Raw genomic sequence first — 16,132 nt, 5'->3', positions numbered from 1 at the left:
GTTAGCAAGGATGGGTTTTGTGATCATATTAACTTCACCAGTTAGGTACTTTTTGCAAGACTTGGGAGCAGAGCATTGCCCTTCTCTTCCCTGTTGCTCATGTAAATGTGCCAAGATGTGAACTCTGTCCTACTATCAGCATGTGATGATTATGCTCACTGTTAGAGCAGCAAAAATCAATCCTAAAAAGTACATTTTAATCCTAGGTTGAGCAGAAATTGGTCATGCTTCCCTTAAAATTTCAGGATTTCTCTGTCTTTTGCTATGTGCCTTTTATTCATGTTCTCTCTTATCTATGTTTATTCTGTCCTTCTGCTCTGGTAAAGGCAGCTGGAAGAATGAAGCTGGAGCAGGGTGGGAGTGTGTAACTTCCTTCATGTCCTCCTCCTCATATGCTGTGGGCCAGGTCCCCAAGCTGGCTGGCTGGTTTGGCCAAGCTGTGCTCTCCCTCTTACTAAGGAATGTCACTAGAAAGAGGGCAATGATATTATTTTAGTAGCACTCTACTCAAAATATTTCTTCTCTCACTTCACTTGACTGCCCATTAGAATTTTGTTGAAGGCTTTATTGAAGAGATATACAGGATGGAGTTTAAGGGGAGAATATATTCTTCCCTCTGAAGTGGACGTAGTACCAAAACCAGAATAACACCCAGTGATTCAGTCCTTTATTGAGTGCTGGGAAAGTGGCATAGTGAATAACTGTAAGTAATCTGGTCCTGCACTTGAGTGTTTTTTACATCTATATTATGATCCCATCAGATCAGATGATCTCAGGTAGTTTGGATTTCCATGCTAAGAAAAGGTCAGGTTTCATTCTGTATTTAAGCTTCCAAAGGGTACCCTGGCCTAGCTGCTTCTATATCTGCCAAGAGCAAAAGGCAGCTGGGATGTTTTTGCTCCTGTTTGGTAGAACAATGGCCATTTTGTGGTCAAGGTGTGATTTCACCCAACAGATGGTTGCTATCTAAATAAATGGTTTCTCTGTGTGTATCTTATTGAATAGGTGATGCAGCAGTAAAATATGTCGGGAGAAACATAAATTACTGCATTTCTGTACCTTACTGTGCTTGGTGGGGCTGATGTAATGAAACAAGGAAAGTGCTACTTGGTTTTAGTTCACCAGAGTTGGATTTTCTTTCTTTTAATAGTGCTGTATCTGGAGACAGTGCTAGTTTGAGGCATGATGAGCAGTTCCCTCTAGCTGATTTTTAATCCAGATTTAATTCTACCTGAAACCAGCATGATTTAATGACTATTTAGTTGTGTGCCAATGTAAAATGACTCAGCATTCCCACACAGGTCACGTCTTAGGGGACGTGTAATTTTATCCTTGCATAAGACAATTGGATCATGTCTCCCTTCTTGAAAAACCCCAAGAAAAGATGAGGTCAAAGTTGGATTGAATCTGGTGATTGACCTGCCTTCTCAGTGCTACAAGTGTTACTCCAGGGTAAAAATGGGTGGGATGGTTGTACAGGTGATACCTTTTGCCCTGGTAATTTTGTGGTAAAGCATTTTAATCTCCTGTGCTGTCAGTTATCTTCACATTTTAGTGTTCAATGATAGAAAAGAGCCTCAGGTACTGGTCTTATTCTTTCATAATAAAACCAGTGCATCAACAGGTAATATTTTCTTTCTATAGCGGTCTTATCAGTGACTTAACTTCAAATCAGTATTTTGACCCCAGGGACTAAGCAATACACCAAGACAAGAGTTAAGAGTGTGGCATTACAGATCCCTGGTTTACACTCAAAATCTCTTTCAAATTAAAATAATGTTCAAGTAATAGTGCATGTCCTGTCGTAAGCTTAATGTCCAGATCTTGTCCAGGTCAAGGTAGGCTTTCAGGTCATTCTGTCTGAGGATTTATCCAACCCTGAAGGAGCACCAGCAATTTACTCTGTCCTTTTCTGAAGCTATATAGGCACAAGAGAAGCAGCACCCAGTATTACTGTAGCCAAAAAGAAATTAGAAGAAAAATAAGTCTCCTTCCTCCCTACTGTTTGCCTGTTATATTCATCTGACAGTGCTTTGTATTGTGGAGGTTATTTTAGCCTGCTTGTATACAACTGATGAGGCAACAGGGAGGAAGCAGAACCACATATGTATAACTTAACAAAATTTAGATGAAAAAAAGAAAAGGGCGTATTATGAGAAAAATGAACATTTCTTAAATTGGTTCCAAAAGAAAAGAAACACAACCCAAACTCCAGTTATACCATTTGTTTAACTAGATCAACTGAGCTGCTAACGAAGGCTAAAAACCTCCACTTTCATCTCAGCCATGGAGATCACTGACCTACTTGATGTACTGCCTGCACTTTTCTGCCTCATTGTCTCCCTGAAAGTTTCCCTATTCCAAAACTGAGAGCTAGGCTGAACCCTGTGACGGCTGTCCCTTGGGGTTGGGAGGGAATGCAATAATCTCTCTCCTGACTGAGAGTGCCTTGGCCTCTCCCTGCAGCACAATTCAGTGTCTGCTGCACGGTGAAGGGAGAATGCCCTCACTGTGATTCTGGTGAGATTTCTAACAATGCATGACACAGGCAATGTTGTTGTCTAAATCCGATGTGAAACCTGGTGTGATTTCTTTTCCAGGCAGAAATGTTAAGGTTTGCTACAGAAAGTCTGATTAAAAAAAAAAAAATATTATGTGTAACTGCAAAGCTTCAATCATAAGTATTTTGGTAGGTAATTCATGTTCTATTCAGAGCTAAACAGCTGGATAAACACACCATGCAATGGGTGAGCACTGGCTCATGGGTTGGACACAAAGGGTTACTGTCAAGGGGTGACATCAGACAGAGACCTGTCACCACTGGGGTTCCACAAGGCTTTGTCTTAGGCCCTGTGCTCTTCAGCATCTTCATTAATGACTTGGATGCAGGACTGGAAGGGATACTGAGCAATTTTGCAGATGATACAAACTGGGAGGAGTTGTTGCCTCCTTTGAAGGCAGAAAGGCCGTGAAGAGAGACCTTGACAAATTAGGGAGCTGGGCCATCACCCAGTGGGCGAAGTTCACTTCGCCCAGTTCACTTCAGGTGAAGTTCAACAAGGGAAAGTTCTGGATTCTGCACCTGGGACAGGGGTAACCCTGGATGTATGGACAGACTGGGGGTCCTGGTTGATGCCAAGTTGAACATGAGCCAGCAGTGCCCTGGTAGCCAGGAGGGACATCCCTGTCCTGGGGGCATCAGGGACAGCATGGCCAGCCAGGCAAGGGAGGGGATTGTCTTACTCTGCTCTGGGCTGGGGCAGCCTCACCTCGAGTGCTGGGGGCAGTTTTGGGTGCCACAATATAAAAAAGACATGAAACTATTGGGGAGAGTCCAAAGGAGCTTCCTCAGGAGGGGCAGGCACTGATCTCTGCTCTGTGACAGTGACAGGACCCAAGGGAATGGCCTGAAGTTGCATCATGAGAGATGTAGGTTGACTATTAGTAAAAAGTTCTTCACCCAGAGGGTGACTGGGCATTGGAAGAGGCTCCTCAGGGCATGGTCACAGTGCCTGACAGAGTTCAAGAAGCATTTGGACAATGCTCTCAGGCACATGGCATGATTATCAGGGTGTCCTGTGCAGGACTTGGTCCTGATGGGTCCCTCCAACTCAGCATATTCTGTGAGCGGGAATTCATTTTTTATAAACACACTGGGTATTCTGAGGTTAACACCTCAGAACAGGGCTTGAGTCAGATTCTCTTCCAGTTTTAGAAGTTATTTTTAAGCTGTTTCTTACATTTTCTGCTTTTGGTGGACTGAAGGGAGAGGGGGAATCTTGTCCAGGAGGTTAACTTTTTCCTCACTTCTGTATTGCCATATAGTTGTTGCTGATGAGGAGAGGGGAAGGTGGTAATTTATTGTATTTTCTACACACATGCTTCATTCCTGGTTTAAGATTTTTTTTGGGATGAAATTTTATCCCTAAGCCTCTGTTCTTTGATGCTAAAACTTGTTAAAAGTAATCAAAACCTTTTGATTAGAATCTGAGCTTTGGATGGGGTCCTGCAGGGATAGGTTTCTACACAGATTTGCTGTGGGGAACTGATGCTTTCTGTTTTCATCTGCCATTCACTCACTGCAGTAAATTCTCTTTCTTCCCCTTCTGCTGAGCTCTTTCAGTTTGCTTCAAACAGAGGGAATTGAAAGTGGTGGACACACATCTGCTTCCTTGGCATGGGTGCATAAAAACTATGCCAGAGGGAAAGGAAGAAAGTTGGGGATGGTATGGAGAGGATGAAGGTGCAGGTGCTTGGAGCGTGGTGGTGCTTGTCTCACCTGACAGCTACCAGACCCTGAGGCATTAAGGGCTTCTTGTCTCAGGTGATCAAAACAATATTTTTTAAGCACAGCAGTAGATGACATCAAATTGTGTAGTCTTTGTGGTGAGGAATGAAAAGAAAAAGGCACTTGTTGCTTTTTTTTTTTTTTTTTTTGCATCAGTTTTTGTATCTCATAGGATCCTGGGGAGGGAAAGGGGGAGAAAACCTTCATCTTATCTCAGTTGCTGGACTTCCTTCCTTAGGGAGAAAATACAAAATTTATTTGGTTAGTGAATGGTAGTTTTATATTTTTATCTTTCTTGGGTGTCACTCTATTGAAAAGTAAATGTAAGCTTTTTTCTTTCCCCTCTTTTTTCTTTTTTCTTTTTCCATGAACTATGCAGGCAAAGCCTGAACTCCCTTCCCTGCTCTGCTCTCTAGACTCTGTGTTCGGAGTGTGAAAGTCTAACTTGCTTTTCAGAAGAGAGGGTATTTCTCTGTCCTGTGTGCTTGCAAAATCTTTTGTTAGAAAAAAAATAGTTGCTTTATGTTGTTTAAAAGCTTGCTTTTATTCTGGGTCTTTCCTTGAGTCCTAGGTATTTATATATCTGGAAGGAAGAAAATTTGATTCTTATATCAGTACTTGATAACGAACTTGCTCTGGCATCCCCTATAATATTCCTTTTTTTTATTAAATCCGCTGTCTATAAACTGTGGAATTATTTTTGTCTAGTAAGTATGAATCTCCATTAACTTTTCAATTTTTGTTTGCATGCTCAGAAATGGAAGATTTTTATTTTTAACCCCTCTGAGACCCTTGCATGCTAAATGAAAGCTTATAATGGGGAAAAACGAGGAAATGGACAATCACAGTTTTTGGTGTTTCCATTTTCAAGGAAAAGATACCACACAAGGAAAGAAAAGAACACTTAATGATTCATTGGCATGGAAAGGTTCCAAAAAATCCATATTTGAAGCAACTGTCTGAAGCTTAGAGTGCAAAACTGCAAGGCACACATTGGATTTGTAGAAAAGGATAAAAACATAGTAGTATATTTTATAGTTTATGTGAGGCTATATAGTCCTTGAATCATAATGACATTTCAGCTTGTGTAAATAGCTTATGCCAACGAAGGATCCTGGTCTGATATAGAAATTACCTTAAATTAAGTTATTTTAGAAAGCATGTGCTAGCATCTGAGTGGCAAGAAAACATTTCCAAGACTAATGTTAAAATGCTGCTCTAAATTCCTCCCTTCCTCCCTATCTTGTTTTGTTTTCCTTCTCCTTATCTTCCAGATCAAATGAATATTGATTAATGCCACCAAGAAGCACCCTGAAAAAAAGAGCTTAATTATTTTTAATCTGGTTGGCAATGATAATACAGAGTATCTGCACTTTTTTTTTTTTTTTTTTGGAATATATATATTCCAAAAAAGGTCACAATCTTACCATAGTCATGTCTATCCAATTTGCTGTCACCACTGTTTGTCTGCACTTGAGCAACAGAATGCAGGTCCTGCATAGCCCATGATTTTTGTCTGGATGAAATGTATGAAAATGTGTTATGAAAATGATTCCCATTCAGACTTCTTTTGCTTTCTGAAGTATTAAAAAAATGTATCAATCTTCTCTAATGCTGATGTCCAGTCTGTGATGCAGCTGGAAATCATTTATGCTCAGAGTTCCCTAGAGCATTTCTTGTTGTTTACTTGGAAAGACAGTGATTAAATTTTATCATCTTGGTTACTCGATTGATTCCAGAATCTTTGAAATGTGAGCTTCTAACTCCCTCTGCACATCTCTGCCCTACATAAACTCACTCTAAGGATTTTGATCCGAAGGTTTAAAGATTTCTGGATCAAAACTTTCAGACGCCTTTTATTCTGTAGAAGGATCATATAAAATCACTGGTTGTCAGTTCAACTTTAACTCTTTGGATAAAATGTGAAAATCCTAATAATATGAATTTAAGAAAGATTGTGCAGGGGCATGCATATTGGATAGAAATTACAAAGAAAAAAAAAAAGGATTTTAATGATGAAAAGAGTGGAGATCTAGCATAGCTTCTCAGTAGGAATAAGAGGGAAGCTACAACTGGGCTAGATTTGAAATGGGTCTTTAACTTTGTGAATTCAAACATATGATAAGTTTGCCTGAAATAGAGTTGACTGGATTTCATGACCTAAAAGGTCCTTTCCAGGTCTGATATATTCATAGCTTTAAAAGCTACAGACTAGAAAAAATTTAAACCCTTTTCTGAAACAAATTGGTTTTGACTGAAGCAAAAATAAAGCAAAATAAACCAGTTCAGAAGAAAGCTTCTGTATCTTTTTTATCCCCAGCTTTCCTAGGCTCCTTTGTTTGTCTCTTTCTCAGTAAATTAGAGAGATAGAGAATACTCTTCATCTTAATTGCATCACCAACTGTATCACTTTTTACCCTTTCCTCCTCATGAATCTTAATGCAGGCATTTCTGTTACTACAAAGAGTCCTCCACGGCCTGTCACTTTTTGTGGCAAGAGAAAGCACCCTATTTGTACATATCTTTTCAGAAATTTTAAACAAAATATTGGGAGAAATCCTGTTGGTCCTAAAATTTCGTTGCCTTGTACCGTAAGTCTCCTTCATGTTTTATCCTATTTGCTAAGAAATCTAGAGAATGAATTAGGAGAAAGGCAAAAAAACTCCTAAAGTGAGCAGGAAGAAAAAATGGGTGCTAACCATTGATATATGGAAATCTGAGCTCTGATAGGAGCTCAGAGAGAATTCCACATGACTTTGACTTTTTCTTATAATTATCTCATTAACTATCCACATCTTGAATCTAAGCCATATTCAGTTTTCAACATTGCAGATGAGGATTGTTACAATTTCCAGGGGAATGAGCTGGATCCAGGGCCTGGCCAATGAAAGCATGCAGGAACAAAGTCACCCTGATTTTAGTGCAATAGAGACTCTGAAGTGACTTACAGATCTGGGACAAGATATATTGGTCACCTTGATAGGAGCTGACACAAAACTGTGTGCTTTCTCTGGCTTCTGAGAAGATGAACTCTTGATGGAAGATAAGATTTAAGGGGTTGAATAATTTAGCACAGTTCAGGATCAAATTGAAGCCATAAATTGCTTTCCAAAAGATAAAATTTGGTGCTTAATGTATGCCTACTGGTCAATTGAAGCAGAGAAGAGGAAAAGATATATAGTAGAGATCTTTGGCTTTTGGACTTGCACTATTTTGACACTAAATCAAGCTCCAAGTATAACCACAGGGCAGTGATGATTTGCATGTCTACATTGAAGAAACTGCAAACATATTCATGCCACAACTTGTGAATGCCTCTTGTAACACACGACCTGTTTCATGAATCCATTTTATTCTTTTGGGATAGGAAAAGTAACCTGCCATTCTTGCACCCAGAATTTGAGGGTCAAGAATACCAAAATGCTTCCTTTTAAAGAATGTGCATAACACAGAAATGTCTGTGAGCTGCAGTGTTGACACAGAAAAGACATCATTGTGTCATAGAAACATTTCCTCTGTTAACCTGATCCAATTCCCTGCAGTTATTTTCTGCTCCCTTTGCTTTGCCTCGTAATTCCTTTTGTTGGAAGGCTTGATGGCTCTGTTTGGTCTTGTAGCTGCTCAATACAAGCTGAATAAAGTGTTTATTGATGTGGTAGATCCAAATGTTCCTAGCAGAACTTACCAGGGAGTCGATGCACTGTGTTACAGTTCTGTGGTTGCTGTTGGAGGCACTTGGGAAGTTTGTTGTAGTGAGAATTTGTTTCACTCTTTTCAGGTCAGTCTCTAGTGAACATGAGCCACTCCAGGCAGAGGAAGGCTGGGCTTGAGGCTGAAAGCAAAGCTGCCCAGAGCTGCATAGAGCTGCAGTGTCTCATTAATATGTGCCAGTTTCCACGCACCTTTTTTCAGACAGCTTTGTGTGGTGAGGGGTGGAGAGAGAGGCAGAAAAGGTTTGTTTGGGGTATTGGTGATGTGGATCTTGACTGACCGGGAAATTACCCAAATTTTGTCTTTTCCATACACTGGTTCCCTGGGCAGCAGGGAGTGACAGATGCTTAGGAAAGCATTTCATGAGGACTTTTGAAAGGGCTGTTTCTTTCAGTACTTATTGAATTTTTTGCATCAATGTTCACTGCTGAGGGTGCTTGAGAGTGTCCTAGGCTGAGCTGCTACTTGTGCAGATGAACCTGAGGAAAACTTGAAGGTTAATGTAGGAGTCTTATGACCACAAAAGGGGCAGTAACTAATCACTAAGGTTTGATTTTGCTAAGTATTCTGGTGTAATTCAAATAAGAAACTGCTGAGATGGTTTTATAAATCCCCTGTTAAGTGAGCTCTACTCCTAAAGCAGTGGGGTGGTCACTTGGGTTCACAGAGTGCTGATGGGGCAACCCAGCAGCAAGTTCTAATCAGAGAAACTGGTAAGGCTGCTGGTAAGATGCAGGATTAGTAAATGCCCTGCTGAATGTGATGTGCTGGAGGAGAGCCAGCACAGCTTTCTCCATACCAGGACTGGTGAATCTTGCAGAGGTTGCTGTGACAGAGGCATGAGGCCTGTGAACTGGGGTGGTCTGGCCAAGAGGAGCTCCTGTGGGCTTCCAGAAAACTTTGATCTGGTAAGAGAAACAGCTTCTGGTATAGAAACCAGGGGTGGAAGGCATGGTGTCCTCATGGCTAAACAATTGTTTGTGTATCAAGCAATAGGGTGGTGCTCAGGTTTACCTAGGTGTTTACTGGTGAGGATCACTGGGGACCTGTGATGGGCGCAGTGCTGTGATGGGAGCAGTTGCATTGGAAGCAAAATGAAAGGGGGCAAAGCTTGTTTTACACAGTTAGAGTGGGCATGGTCTGATTGCAGAAATTTTCAGAAGGATCTCATGATGCTGAATGACTCTGAGGCAGATTGCAGTTGAAATGTGGGATTGGTGAAGGGAAAATAATGCATGTGCAGGATTAAAAAGCTATCAAGTTTGGACTTCGTATTATCAATTAACACTCAGGAAAGAGATCTTTGGATAATTAAAGAGAATAGTGCAGAAAGTATGATGACACCACCACTCTGGTGCAGCCAGATGTTGAATATTTTTTCTAGTTCTGGCAATTGTACCTCAAAAAAACCCATAATTGAGCTACAGAATATTGATAAAGATGGAAAATATTCAGGATTAGCAAAAGTCAAAGTAGTCTAGGGTGCTTCCACTTGGAATTGTGGTGTTTTAAGGGGTATATCAATAGATTCATAAAATCACAAAAGGTGTAGAGAGCCAAGTGATTACTCTCTGTTACTTACAATATGATACAGCAATTGAATTATCAGGCAGGATTTTAAAAACAGACGAAGGAAGTACTTTACATTGCCCATAATTAAATTGTGGAGCATATTACATAGCCTGCTGTGGAGACCAAGACTATAAATGGATTCAGGGAAGGACCAACACATTCCTAGAGTAAAAAGCCATTACAGGCTATTAAGTGCAAAGGTCTGGAAGCAGCCTTCATCTCAGGAAGTCCTTAAACTACTGATTACTGGAAACTGTGACTGGAGTATGTTAGAGGAAGGATCACCCAATTTGTGCCAGTTCTTCTCTAAAAACCTGCTACTGTCAGGAATGGGTTTGTGCACCAGACAGATTATTTAATTTGGCTGAAGTTGGCTCCTTTCATAGCAAATGCAAAAAATCTGGGAATCGATGTTGCAGTGAAATAATCACTGCCCAGTGGTCAGCTGAAAATGAGAAAAATGCATGCCCAGAAGGCAAGCTGGGAACAGTGGGTTTTCAGGGTCCTGGTGCAGTCAGCAGAGATGCATGGGGAAAACTTAAATAATGCCAGAAATTAGCCAGTACATTTTCTTCATAACATTCATAAGCACCAAATTGCAGGAGTGAAAGCCACCTCCAAATAAACTCAGGCACATATAATTTGTTCATACAGCATACAGGTGCTGTCTGGCCTTGTACAGGGCTTTTAGAGCTCTAATTGGCAAAGCTGAGGGCTGGCAGGTGTACAGTTTACCCACACTGAATATGCAAAGAAAGTCAGGGCTATTGTAACTTAAACATCATTATACAAATGATTGTCCCTTTCTCTGTAAATATCTAGGCTAACTTTGAGAAAAGACTCATAAAAACATCTCTCCTAGCCATAGGATCTGTGGAAGCCAGTCTCCCTGCATTTTTATATTCTTTCAACCTTGCAGCTGAGAGACTACCCCAATAGTAATGCTCATATACAAAGGAGGATGATAATCCCAGCCTTGAAAGGCAGCAACTCCAACACCAGTGACAGCTAAATTGACAGTCAAAGCTGTTAACCACATGCAACAGTAGCTTACTCTTTCTATTCCAAATAGATTTTTTTCTTAGCACTGAAATAAGTTGCATGCTATTGACTAATTGTTGTGCTCTTTGAAGGTTCAGGTAAAATTGTTCAGTCTAAAGAACTCATTGGAGGATACTTATATGCCTTCAAGGGAGGAAAAGGCTCAATAAAGCCAAAGGCTGGGATATAAGCTCAAATCTCCCCTGATCAAATATGTATCCTTTGATCTAATAAGTAGGTTGAGTCTTGCCTGACTTTCCAGCAAAATGCAAATGTAATGCTTTTAAAAAATAAAAAAGTCAGTTAGAGTACTTGAATGTCTTGACTGTCTGATTGCTTTTGGTTTTCAAGACAGCTGACTGCTCTGTTAAAGAATTTCCTTTGTGGTATCTATGGAATTAATATCAGATATATTTGTTAGTTGTATATTCAATGACATAGGCATTTATGTGTACCCATGCCTGTTCTCAACGGTGGTGTGTTAGCTAAGTCAATAATATCTACTACAAATAACTGATTACTGGATGTGAAAAAGTAGTTATCAAAATACAACTCATTATTTATGATGAAATATTTCCTAGCTGTTGGTTACTACACCAGCAACTGGACTGATTGTGCCCGTTTTAGCAAAGTTGTGCTCCTCATCATCTGAAGAATGGAATATATGATGAGACCACAGATTTTTCTGTCTGTCTCTTATCAGGGAACAGGGATTATTTCTATGGGAAAGGCTGACTGTCAAGCCTGTGTTTCCATTCATGCACTCAGCACAGTGGAGATGAAATTTCTGGGAAAGATAACTAAAAGCCATTTGTGTTACCTTGCCATTGGAAAAGGGCCAGGTGGTGTAATTTGTCAGAGTAATATGAGATATGGTCACCTGGATACTCAGCATCTGCTCTGCTATCAGATTTGTGCTACCTTACCTTTCCCCCTTTTTCCCATTTTTCCTTTGTCTGTCTATATTTATTTGAAGGCCATGTGTTTCCTCTTTAGCTTGGCCTCCTTTTTTAATGGGAAAGGCTTCTGCAGTGCATATGGTGTGTTTTGACACTTTGTCTCTCTTTGCTCTGAGAGAAAATTCTGATAAGAAACTGTGCAAAAGTAGACATGTTTTGACTTGTTCCTGGGCCTAGGGATCACTTCTGGCTGGCTCATACAAATTTGCAATCCCTGAGATAATTTTAAGTTAAACATGTTAAAACAGACCAGGAAAGGAAAAAAAGGCATTATTGTCATGCCTGTGTTTTGTGTATGTGTACTTTCCAGACAAACCATAAATCCAGCTTGGCATGCAGAGGAAGGGCAGGCTGTTGGCATAAAACTGTGCCAGGTCTCCCCCAAAAAGGCTCATCAGCCTCAGCTTGCTCTTAAAGAAATGTGGGTCAAGTCTCAGGTTCTCCTGTGGGAGGCTTGTGCATCTCTAATTCTGACTTGAAATAGTATCTGAGGCTTGCTGCTGAGATGTCTGCAACCACTCATTACACATATTTACCTTCCTCTCTTGTGAGGACAGGCCTCAGTAGGCTTGCTTTTTCCCTGTCACTGATGCAGAGTGGAAAAAGTGATACTGCCCTGTTTCCACCCAAATAAATGAGCGTGTTATGAATCACAAATAGACACAAGAACGTGCTCTTGTGTTTAGGAAGCCTGAATAACTACATTGATACCAAAAACAGCATAGAAAGAAACTGCCAAATATTGGAAAGTTTTCTTGAAAAATATATTTTAAAAGCACTTCTTTAGTTTCGTGTAACTCATTTCTCTAAGGGTTTAATCCAATTATTGAGATGTGTAGCTTATGTTGTGCTTATATATTTGGCATAAAATCTTTCTTGCTAAATTGTTCCCTCCTGGTACATTGCCAGATAGTTAAAGTATTTTCCTTGGGCTTCTTCCCCTTTTTTATCAAATGCAAAATATTTAGGGAAAAAAACCCTTAATGTCAAAGTCTTGCCCACATTAAGTAGAAAGAGGGTATTGGATGGTCAGTGGCTGATGTTAATGTTCTGAGTTGTTCATGCTGCCCACAAAAGAGGGGGTTTAATAGATTCTGCTTCAGTTCCCTCTATTTTTCCAGACATGCACTGTGAGCAGCGAGGCTTCCAAGCTCCTTTACTGCAGATATATATTGCGTTGTATATTTTCAGGACAATGAAAAGATTTGTTTAGCATATGGCTGACCTGGATTGTCTCCACTGGCTCAATTGACCTTTATTGCCTTGGGACAGTGGTAAGATGAGGAGATGCTATAAATAGCTGCAGTACTGTGGGAGCAGTATCACAAAAATGCACTTTACACAAACAGCCTGTCATTTTACTTTGTGGGGGATGTGTGTATTTGGCTTACAAAGGGAGAGATCTCAGAGATTATTTTTGTCCTCTTCCGAATCACTGCAGCTGAAGCAGTGAGATTCTTTTGGCCGCTACCGTCAAGTTCTAATACCTACAATACAATAGTGTTGGGAAGCTGTAGGAAACAGACTGCTCAGGTGCAGCTGAGCTCTGTATTGGCAGCATACCGGGCTTGCACCTGAGGGTGGACATCCCAGGGGTGATGTCCCCTCAGCACTCTGGAGCCAGCTTCAGCAGTGTTTTTGGCCACCACCTGTGACTTCTGAGGAAGGTCGCATCTATGCCTCAAGAGCTGTAAAAATTACTTTGGACCAGAAAGATAGAACTGAAATAGAAAAAGAAGTGGAAAGAAACTGTAATTCCTTGAGGGATTCTGATATGATCAAGGAAGGTAGCAGTTTATGGTTTCCCTTCCTGGTGGTGTCCCCATGTCTTGTTTTATGTAGTTGGATGCTAGATAGATGACTTTTTCCAGCCTATAAGCTAAGTAAAAACAACAAGGGTTTGATTCTTTGTATAAACTCATATTTTGTCTCCTATGAATGGTATTTGGAATTATGCATCAACTGACTCAACAGATCTAGTTGGTGTGTAAGGAAAGGGTGAAATGCATGAGGACTCCACTGACACTGACAAACATAACCACAGATAGTCCACTGGATTTGACATTTCAGCTTAGTGCCAGCTGAGTAACTGATCTCCATTAAACAGTAATTTCCAGTGATCAGGTTGCTTTATTCTTTTCCTAAACTGCTTTAGCAGGAGATGGCATTCAAGCACCATTTCACTAAAGCTGAAATGAAATGCATTGATGCCTCCTCTGATTTCTGGAGAAGGCTGGGGAGAATGTTGGGTAATTATGTTGGAGAGATATATTTGTTACATATACACTTCATATATACGCTCAATTTTCTTTTTCTTTTCAATTTGCAGGAAAGCAATCTCCAGGTCAGGCCTCCAGCACTTGGCTCCTGTGCATTCCCTCAACATTCCAGTCACCAATGGACCTGTGAAGGAACCAAGAGCGGCCTTAGAGTGGACTGTAGGTGTTTGGTTTTTTGGCAGTTAGTTTGAGCGGTATCTCTAGTTGTTGCCCTCTCCATCCTTAAATCAACATAAGACATCATGTTGCTATCAGAATTGCTGTTAGTCATTAGGAACATGCTTCTATTATGAGCTGAAGCACAAGGCAGAAACATGAAAACTTGTGGGGACTTGAGCAAAAAAGGACAGATTTTCCAGCTTGGAAGCTATCTGGTTACATTTTCCCACCTCCTTCTCGACAAAGTCTGCCATCAAAGGTTGATCTAATTTTAGCACAGCAGGGTTTTGGGCCTCTGTTTGATGGGCCAAAATTTAAGGCTGAAGACACATGTAAAGTTGTCTGCATCTGTAGAGTAGGTAATTGAAATCTTTGGTCACAGCTCTTGGTAGGTATGACTAGATTTCTTCTGAGCCCAAGCTCGTGTGCAGACATGGAGACAATGTTTCCACCCCTTGTCTTGCTCTTTTATGTTTCTGGGCTGAACCACTCTAGGGCTGGCCAAAAGTTAAAGCAAAATGTTAAAGGCATGGTCCAAACGTCTTTTAAACACTGGCAAGCATGGGGCATCAACCACCTCTCTAGGAAGACTGTTGCAGGGTTTGGCCACCCTCTCTGTTTTTACTAATGGCAAGTCTGTACCTCCCCTGAACCATCCCCACACACCTTCCATGTGGTTATGCACTGGTAAGAGCTAAAAAGATGAGCATAAGCCAGCAGGTCACAAAAATGTCTCAATCAAAGCAAAGTGTGCAGCAGATTTTACCCTTGGCTATTGGTAAAGAGGTTGATACATTGCAGTATCAAGGCACCAGCCACCCAAGCATCTTTGAGTTGAAGATAACTTCTGTTTTGATAAATATGGCTTATGTTTATCTTTGTTCTCTGTACCAAAACAGAATTGATTTTTAAATGGCTTGCTCTTCTTGAACTCCAGGTGTTGCACTCAAAGTTTAAGGGGATGAAATTTTGCAGGCTGTGTTGCAGGAAGCTGGATTAGATTCACTATGAGGTCTGCAGTTTGAAAGCTTGCACAGAATCCTCTTGGAAGTGCTTTGGAGAATACCTTATTCTTTCATTCCAGCAACCCAGGTGCTGATTCAGCATGGTAGTAAAAATGCCTGTCTTGAGTCATCACTGCTGTTCAGTAGAAATCTGAAGGATCAGTCACATCAGTGAAGGGTTAAGCACATCAGCTAAATTAAACACCTTTGAAAACTGTACTTAGAAAAAGCAACAGCAACAATACCTGCAAAAAAAAAAAAAAAATCTGAACCCCAAGTCCAATAAGCACAGATTGCCCTTGCTCAGCCAATTGTCTGCTACTCCTTTACCAGGGTGATTCATGATCCCATGATGATTACTCCTTTTACCTCATGTGATCCCTATACTTAAATACAGCAAGATTTGCTATAAGTTGGTAAAAATTGATTAAATATTTTGGGGTTTGTGTGGGGTTTTTTTTTTTTTTTGGTTTTTTTTTTTTTTTTTTTTTTTTTTTTTTTTTTTTAGCTTATTTCCATGGTTATGGTTTAGATTTTTGATCAGTTCAATTTCTTAGCTGTTTGCAGCCTCTCAGACTGGTGTTGCTGCTTTACTTCACACTTTGATTGGAGAAAGGAAGCAGTTCTGTGTCATGTGGGGAGAGGGACATGATAGTGAGTGGAAGACATCTGTGGCTGGGAGGAGACTGAACTGACCAGCTGTGGTAACTGGTAAAAAGGAGAAAGGTATTTCTCAAATCTGAGGTATGATGGAAGTGAGGTTTGGAGATGTGGGGAGGTTGAAGTGGACCAAAGGTTTTTAATATGTAGTGAATTTCAACAGAGAAAAAAGCTCTAAGTTTTAAATTAAGTCCAGAGGTATATTTGGCAGAGTGAACAGATATTTCAATTGATGTTTCAGAGCCAGACAAGAAGTTTTTGTATTTAATCACTGGAAGGCAGCATTGATCAGTGTGTGTTGCATCCTCATATTCATCATCCTTCTCTTTAGTATTTCTGAGGATGATTCTCCAAGGACATATGATGGGAGATCTTTCCAAAGTCTAAGTGACATGAGCATAAATTGTCTCTTGACTTAAAAGTCAGGAGATATTTTCTACCACAGTCTTCACAGTAATA

At 40.4% G+C, this 16,132-nt stretch overlaps 1 protein-coding gene across 1 annotated transcript in view; it reads left to right on the top strand.

Annotated features, from left to right (window-relative positions):
- DGKI (diacylglycerol kinase iota) overlaps positions 1–16,132 on the top strand; it is a 198,664-nt gene that overhangs the window by 61,553 nt on the left and 120,979 nt on the right. Inside the window, exon 2 of the mRNA XM_053943691.1 lies at positions 13,901–14,009. The gene's annotated coding sequence lies outside the window, so the exon portion shown is untranslated. The remainder of the gene's footprint in view (positions 1–13,900; positions 14,010–16,132) is intronic.

Source organism: Vidua chalybeata, chromosome 5 (genome assembly GCF_026979565.1).
Source record: "Vidua chalybeata isolate OUT-0048 chromosome 5, bVidCha1 merged haplotype, whole genome shotgun sequence".
NCBI classification, from domain to species: Eukaryota; Metazoa; Chordata; class Aves; order Passeriformes; family Viduidae; genus Vidua; species Vidua chalybeata.
Note: the sequence above shows the minus strand (reverse complement) of the source record. Positions and strands in the feature narration are given on the sequence as shown.